This window comes from Berghia stephanieae, chromosome 1 (genome assembly GCF_034508935.2).
Source record: "Berghia stephanieae isolate SIO BIC M18660-M18661 chromosome 1, UCSD_Bste_1.3, whole genome shotgun sequence".
Lineage (NCBI taxonomy): Eukaryota > Metazoa > Mollusca > Gastropoda > Nudibranchia > Aeolidiidae > Berghia > Berghia stephanieae.
In genome coordinates, this window is record NC_088360.1 from 94,271,517 (window position 1) to 94,279,016 (window position 7,500).

The window sequence follows — 7,500 nt, forward strand, 5'->3', positions numbered from 1 at the left end:
ACAACACAATAACATATATATATATACTTATATGATTTATATACATAAATAGTATGTTAAAATATATCGCTAGATAGGTAAAAAAGATTGGTAGATAGGTAGATTAGTAAATGGACGGAAAATAGTTAAATGGACAGACAGATAGATAAACAAATAAATCGATAGATTGCTAGATTGATTGATTGACTTATAAATGGATCGTGAGAAAATGTAAAAAGATGGATAGATTGATTGAGATGTAGAGAGTGTTAGACGGATGAATGGCTGGATGGATAGATGGATAGGTAATAGATAGATAGGGATAGATGGATGGATAGATAGATAGATAGAAAGATAAATAGATAGATAGATAGATAGATATATAGATAGATTGATAGATAGAGATATATATATAGATAGTATGCAGATGACGTCACTCATGTCTTTGTTATTGTTTTTTGCCACCCGCGTTTATGAGTAATGCTCACTGAACTGTATTAACCCGACTATAAACGTTCATGGATACACACAGTTGTGTGTGTTGGTCCGTTATACTTCCGGATGGCAATGTTATGAGCTTCTCAGCCCAGCGCATACTATCTATATATAAAGAGAAAGGTTGAATGATGGATAGATATATCAAACAGATAGATAGAAGATAGCTAGATGGACATATTAATAAATAAAGTGATACATTAAATACTCAAATAATGTGAGATACACTGAAGAAAGGGGGGGGGGGGGGGTTGAGGGAGGGTAGACAAATTAATAAACGTATGGATATATTTACCTGGTTTGTGATTTGATTGAGTAATAGATAACAAAACCAAAAAAATATAGAGATTAAGACACGTGCAGATAAATAGATATGCATAAAAATAAACAAGGCACGTTTTTCACTTTTTAACGGGTAATTTATGTGACCGACTACCTCATTATGTCGGAGTGAAACACGTCTCGTAAAGTAAATGTAAATTTAATTTAAAACTTTCAGTTTTTCCTTTTTTCCCATTCAGCCTCCGCAATTAAACAATCAAACTTAACCCAAGTTTCATAGTTAAAAAACAAACAAACAAGGAAACAAACAACAACAACAACAACAACAAAAAACCAACAAAAAGAAACAAAACAAACAACAACAATAACAGAACAAACCAACATCATTAGGCATCGTCACCGACCTTGGCATTCCATGAAGGAATTATAGATGATCCATCAAACTAAAGTCTAATTCTCAACAGGAATCACCCACGTTCTTCAAAGTGAGCAAATTGGGGGATTAGTAATCCTGTCCAATCAAAAAAATATATGAAAGTGTCTGAAGCGGGGCTCGAACACAGGACCTTTAGGGTCACGGTGCAATGTCTCAACCACTCAGCCACTCCGCCACTAGAACTAAAATACAATTCTAAGCATCTAAACATTTCCCGACATACCTAGTATATATCGTTTTGTTGTGGTGGGTCATATATGTTTACATAAATCGGTCAACAATCATTTCTTTAGTCAGACTTACCTAACATAATGATTCTCTTACAAGTCACAGAAATATATAGAAACAGAAACTCGTGAAGTCACTTTAACATACCAAACAATGTAAGAAAAGCGTATACATAACAGAGCACTCGTGTATTATCCCTTATCTCCATCTCATCAACTTGAAGGTCGGCGAACATCCAATGAATTATCTCCCTTTCCATTGACACTATCTTTTTTGTTTGTATTTAATTTCCTATGGAAAAGTCAAACAATCCGTTCTTTTGGTGGAGAGAATGTCATTCGTTGACAAATGGCTTTTTTTACATTTTGGCCAGGAAACTTTGTTACTTTAATATAATGATAGATTAAAATGACTCTCAATTTATCAAAACCTCTTTGAAGTCAGAGTAATCCAGTAACTATTTTTCGTCTTTTTCATTTTCCACTTTGGAGATGAGCTTACATTACTTGCTTCATGTTTAAAAACCCTTCAAAGATGAGATTCGCTTTCATTCTGACCCTGCATCATAATTTTGGCTATTTTCACAAAAATAGCGACTTCTCTGGCTTCAATGAAGCGCGTGTCGCATCGCCGTGACTATGTCTCTTGTTGATAAAAACGACGCGGTTTGACTAAGTGTTTCCATCTTGGATGGATAGATAGATGGATAAATGGATGGATGGATAGGTGGATAAATGGATGGATGGATAGGTGGATGGATGTATAAATGAATGGATGGTTCGATAGATTGGTGAGTACGTTACTGGATGGATAAATGGACGGATAAATAGATTGATGGCTAGGTTACTGGAAAGATGGATAAATGGTTGAACATATAGAAAGATGGTTAAGTTACTGGACAGATGTATGGATTAAGTATCCGTGTTTCCTGTTTGTGTATATCTATTTAGATGAGTTTAAACAAAAGAACCGTAAACCCGATGTCACTTCTCGGGCTTCAATGAAGTGCAAGTCGCATCACTGTGGCAAGTCTCTTGGTGAAAACGACGAGTTATGACTGTTTCATCGTAGATGGATAGATGGATGGATGGATAGACGGATGGACGGATAGATGTGTGCGACTATGTGGTCTTGTGGTATTACACTCGTCCTGGGTTCGAGCCTCGCTCGGCCCATAGTTGAGTCCGTGGAAGAAAAGGATTTTTACTCGCATCTCTCACCGTTCTCAGGTGTCAAACGAGTACTTGGACGTTAACAGCGATGTCTCCGTTGGAAAAAAAAATTGCAATATCGCCTCACAGGCGTCATGTCTCGTTCTTTATGTTAAGTGTTGGTCAGGGACTCCTTATAAAGCGCTTTGAGTACGTTTAGTCGATAATGCTCTATATAAATACTCTAGTTCTAGTTCTAGAAAGATGATGGTTGGATGCATGGGTAGGTTTCTGGATGGATGGATAGATGGATGGATACATGGGTAGGTTACCTGATGGATGGATAAATGGAAGGGTAGATATATGGGATGGATAAATAAATGGATGGATTGATAGAATGGTGGATGTGTTACTGGATGGGTGGATAGATGGATGGTTAGATTACTGGGTGGATGGATAGATGGGTGGATGGATAAATGAATGGATGGATTGATAGAATGGTTGATATGTTACTGGATGGATAGATAGATAGATAGATGGTTAGGTTACCGGGTAGATGGATAGATGGATGGTTAGGTTACTGGGTAGATGGATATATGGATGGACATATAGGTTGATAGATGAATGTCTGGATAAATGGATGAAGTACATCGTGTTTCTTGCTTGTGTGTGATTTAAAAAAAAAATCCACCCACCCTGCATAGCATAGCAGGGATTCGATTTCATTCTGACCTTGCATATTTTGCTTCTTTTTTTTTTTTTTTTTTTTTTTTTTTTTGCTCTAAACATGATCCAACTTCTCGGGCTTCAATGAAGCGCAAGTCGTATCGCTGTGACAATTCTTTTGGTGGAAACGGTTAGGTATGACTAAGTGTAAGATCTTTTTTGTTTTGTTTTTATAATGTTTTTAAATTTTTTTTATTATTTTTTTTTCGGTCTGTAATAATAGGTTGAAACGTTTTATTCGCTGCCTTTTGGCATTAATTGAGATGTGATAGCCTCAAGGTAGATAATGGTGCTATTTTAGAGGCACAGATAGTTTTTAATGGGGCTTAGAATTGGAATAACATGAGCACTAGCTTTGGGTCTACAGTAGTTACATTTAATTTCAGTCCATCCTCGGCCCATAGTGCTGCTGTGAATGGGTGATGGCTGTAATTTAGAACTGGTGGGAAGTTGTTTGTGAATGGACAACGTCTTATAACTGAATGGAAGAACATTTTATTTCAATACAAAAAACAGTTGTAGCAATGCCGTGTATGAAATTCGACATACAAATCTATTTTTAAAAATGGTTTATAAGTTGCTGGAATGATATTTTTGTTGTTATTTTTGCTCCAATCATTCCAAACACGCGGTTTGTATCCGGTAAAAATTATCCTTATCCTAAAGGGCATATGCTATGCAATGAGGTAAATGTCAAGTGAATCGTGTAGGATTTCACGCTTATGTGGCACGCGTTACGACAAAGGCAGTATGAATGGTTCGCTGGATGGAAAGATGGATAAATGGATGGATTGATGGATGGAGGCTTGGAAAGATGGATGGATGGAGGTTTGGAAAGCTGGGTGGATGGAGGTTTGGAAAGCTGGATGGATGGAGGTTTGGAAAGCTGGATGGATGGATACATTGATGGATGGAGGTTTGGAAAACTGGATGGATGGATGTTTGGAAAGCTGGATGGATGGATGGGTGAATGGATGGATGGATGGAAGTTTGGAAAGATGGATGGATGGGTGGATGGATGGATGGAGGTTTGGAAAGCTGGATGGATGGAGGTTTGGAAAGCTGGATGGATGGAGGTTTGGAAAACTGGATGGATGGATGTTTGGAAAGCTGGATGGATGGATGGGAGTTTGGAAAGATGGATGGATGGGTGGATGGATGGATGGATGGATGGATTGATGGATGGAGTTTTGGAAAGATAGATGGATGGATGGAGGTTTGGAAAGATGGATGGTTGGATGGATGGATGGGTGGACTGATGGAGGTTTGGAAATATGTTTTATGGATGAATGTATGTATGGATGGATAGAGGGAGGCTAGGAAAGATGAATAAATGGGTGGATGAATGGGGTTTTGGAAAGATGGATGGGTGGATGGATGGATGGATGGATCGAGGATTGGGAGGATGGATGAATGGATGGATAGATGAACGCTCGGAAAGATGAATATATGTATGGATGGATGAATGGATGGAGGTTTCAATAGATGTGTGGATGGATGGCTGGAGATTTGGAAAGATGGATGAATGGATGGATAGGCGGAGAGACTTGGAGAGATGGATGGTTGGATGGATGAATAGATGAATATTTGGGTGAATGGATGTATGATCAGATGGTAAATGGATTAGAAGATAGGTTGATGGGGGGACGGATGAATGGATTGATGAATGGGAGGAGGCTTGCACTAATAAATAGGTAGAAATGGATGATTGGATGGGTGGACAGATGGATTGGTGGATGAGTGGATGGATTAATAGATATATGAATTGATAAGTGGATGGATGGATGTATGGATATATGGATGGATGGATACATGAATGGATCGATAGATAGATACATGGGTAGAACACTGGTTGGACAGATAGAAAGCTTGAAAGATGTATTGGCTGGATGGATGAATGAAAAAAAAATTGATGTATGGTTGAACAGATAGATGGGTTAATTGATGAATTGACAGGTGGACGTTTGGCGGGATGATGTGATGATTTGAATAGTTATTGGGAAGATGATTAGATTCACCGTAAAATATAAAAAATAAAATTCGCTCAGATCTTGATCTTCCCATGATTTTTCTAGGCTCTATGTGATTTACAACGCTACATTTGCTTCTTCAAACAACTCAATAAAATAAAATTGAGCTTTTATATAGCGCAATATCCACTAATTGTGCTCAAAGCGCTTTACAAGGGGTCCCTGGTCAACAGCAATATTTAACATGTAGGACAGGACATGACGCCTGTCAGGCGATAATATAATTTTTCGCACAAAGACAACGTTGTTAACGGCCATGTACTCATTTTACACCTGAGTACTGTGAGAGAATGTGAGTAAAGAGTCTTTTCCAAGGACTCAACTATGCGCCGAGCGAGGCTCGAACCCAGAACCTTCCGATCCGAAAGCGAGTGTCATACCACTAGACCACATAGCCGCACAATTATATGTCCATATCGTATAAAACCAAATTCTTCATGAATGAATCCTTTTAATAACGCGGACAAAATTAGAAAAATAAAAAAAAATAAAAATAAATAAATAAAACATTTAAGTTGTTACCTGGTTGTACAAGATTGACTTAACTATATATTAAATTGAGAAAGATTATTATTATGAAGTCAATTTTTTTTCGGGGAAGACCCAAAGAAACCTCGCGAAGGACCATGGAAAAATAAATAAAGGAGGCAGGCCTGTCCTGGAATACAGCCACCGCAAAAGCAGCCGACCGCAAAAAATGGAGATGTCGGGTGGATGCCCTATGTGCCTCAAGAGGATTAAGTAAGTAAGTAAGTAATAGACAAAAATCACTGTCCTATATAGGCGATGCCGTTGCCTAGGCATTCCATGAAGGAATATACATCCGTAACGTCTGGTGTTAAAGGAACCACCCGTGTTGCCCAGAGAAAGTCAATTGAGGATTAAAAATCTGGCCTAAAAAAAAAAAAAAAAAAATAAGAGAGTGTCTGAAGTGATGCTCGAACTTGGTACCTTTCGGGTCACAGTGCAATCACTCAGCCGTTTCGGCCATCCCCTACATAAAGATATTTTTTAAAAACGTCTACTTAAGAGATTTAATTTAATAATCAATTATAAGCACCAGATTACCTTGGGGCATAGTACTAGTTTGAGATGGTTGGTCATATTTCATATTTTGTGACGAGGTGTATGCGTGTACTTTTCTTATTATTTTATTGTAATCATGATGTTAGCTATGACTATGCAAAGAAAGACGAGTTGGTAGTAGGGACTGGAAAGAGTTAGAAGTAATAGGATATGAAAGTAAAATTGAGTTAGATTTATCATTTCCTTACAGACAGGACAAGACAAGTCTAGAATCTCCGTAGGATAAGGACAGTGAAAAACGAGAATGGGGCAAATCAATAAACAAGAGGATGACATAATATAATATTATGTCGAGTGATCAAAAGAGTAAAAAAAAAGCACGAGCGCTGAGTCGCATTTACGCGAATCATAGCCCGTTCTGAGAAAAATTGTGCAACTGTTACGTGTTATTCATTGAATAATATTTATCAAGTTTATAAAAAAGTATGATTTTATCTCAGAATACACGGAATCCCACCATATCAAACTAATTACGGAATAAACGAAATGTTTTTTTAGAATTTTAATTTTCTGATAATTACTTTTGACAATATGGGTGATTCCTATTGATATCAGACATCCACAGTTTGATGGATTATAAAACGTATTCCTTGATGAAATTTCTAGGCGACGGGATCTAATGATACCGTTAAATTGATTTATTTCTTTTAAAAGTTGTAAAATTGTGCCACTCACTCATTTGGTTTAGTCAAATGAAGATTTGTGTGAAATGTTTTAATAAAAACGGTAAGTCGTAGGTTATATATGTATATGTGTATATATAAAGTGTCAATACAATGACCCATTTCAAATCTTTTTGAATTTCAGTAAATTAAATTTGTGTTTATTCTGAAAAAAAAAAAAACCGGTCACTCATTAGACCATTTTAGAAAAGCTAAATGACCCAAGTGTACCCACATTATCTTAAACAAAAATCAATTGGCGCCCTATTTTTCCAATACATAGAATGTGTCGGGTTTTGCCATAAAATTAGCCTTGAAACGAGTAAAGCATTTCTCTCTTTGTGAAGAATACAATATCAAGTACAGAGGTTACAAAGCCTTGACATCACTTCCTCTTAACAACGCCCACAGCAACCACAAGTGGT

General features: G+C 37.1%; 1 protein-coding gene across 4 annotated transcripts in view; it reads right to left on the reverse strand.

Moving 5' to 3' along the window:
• LOC144962417 (uncharacterized) overlaps positions 1-7,500 on the reverse strand; it is a 76,794-nt gene that overhangs the window by 5,287 nt on the left and 64,007 nt on the right. Inside the window, exon 1 of one of the 4 annotated variants that reach the window (XM_078895351.1) lies at positions 1,496-1,597. The exons of the other annotated variants lie outside the window; for them this stretch is intronic. The gene's annotated coding sequence lies outside the window, so the exon portion shown is untranslated. Of the gene's footprint in view, positions 1-1,495; positions 1,598-7,500 lie in introns of those variants that run through there. 4 annotated transcript variants of the gene reach the window in all.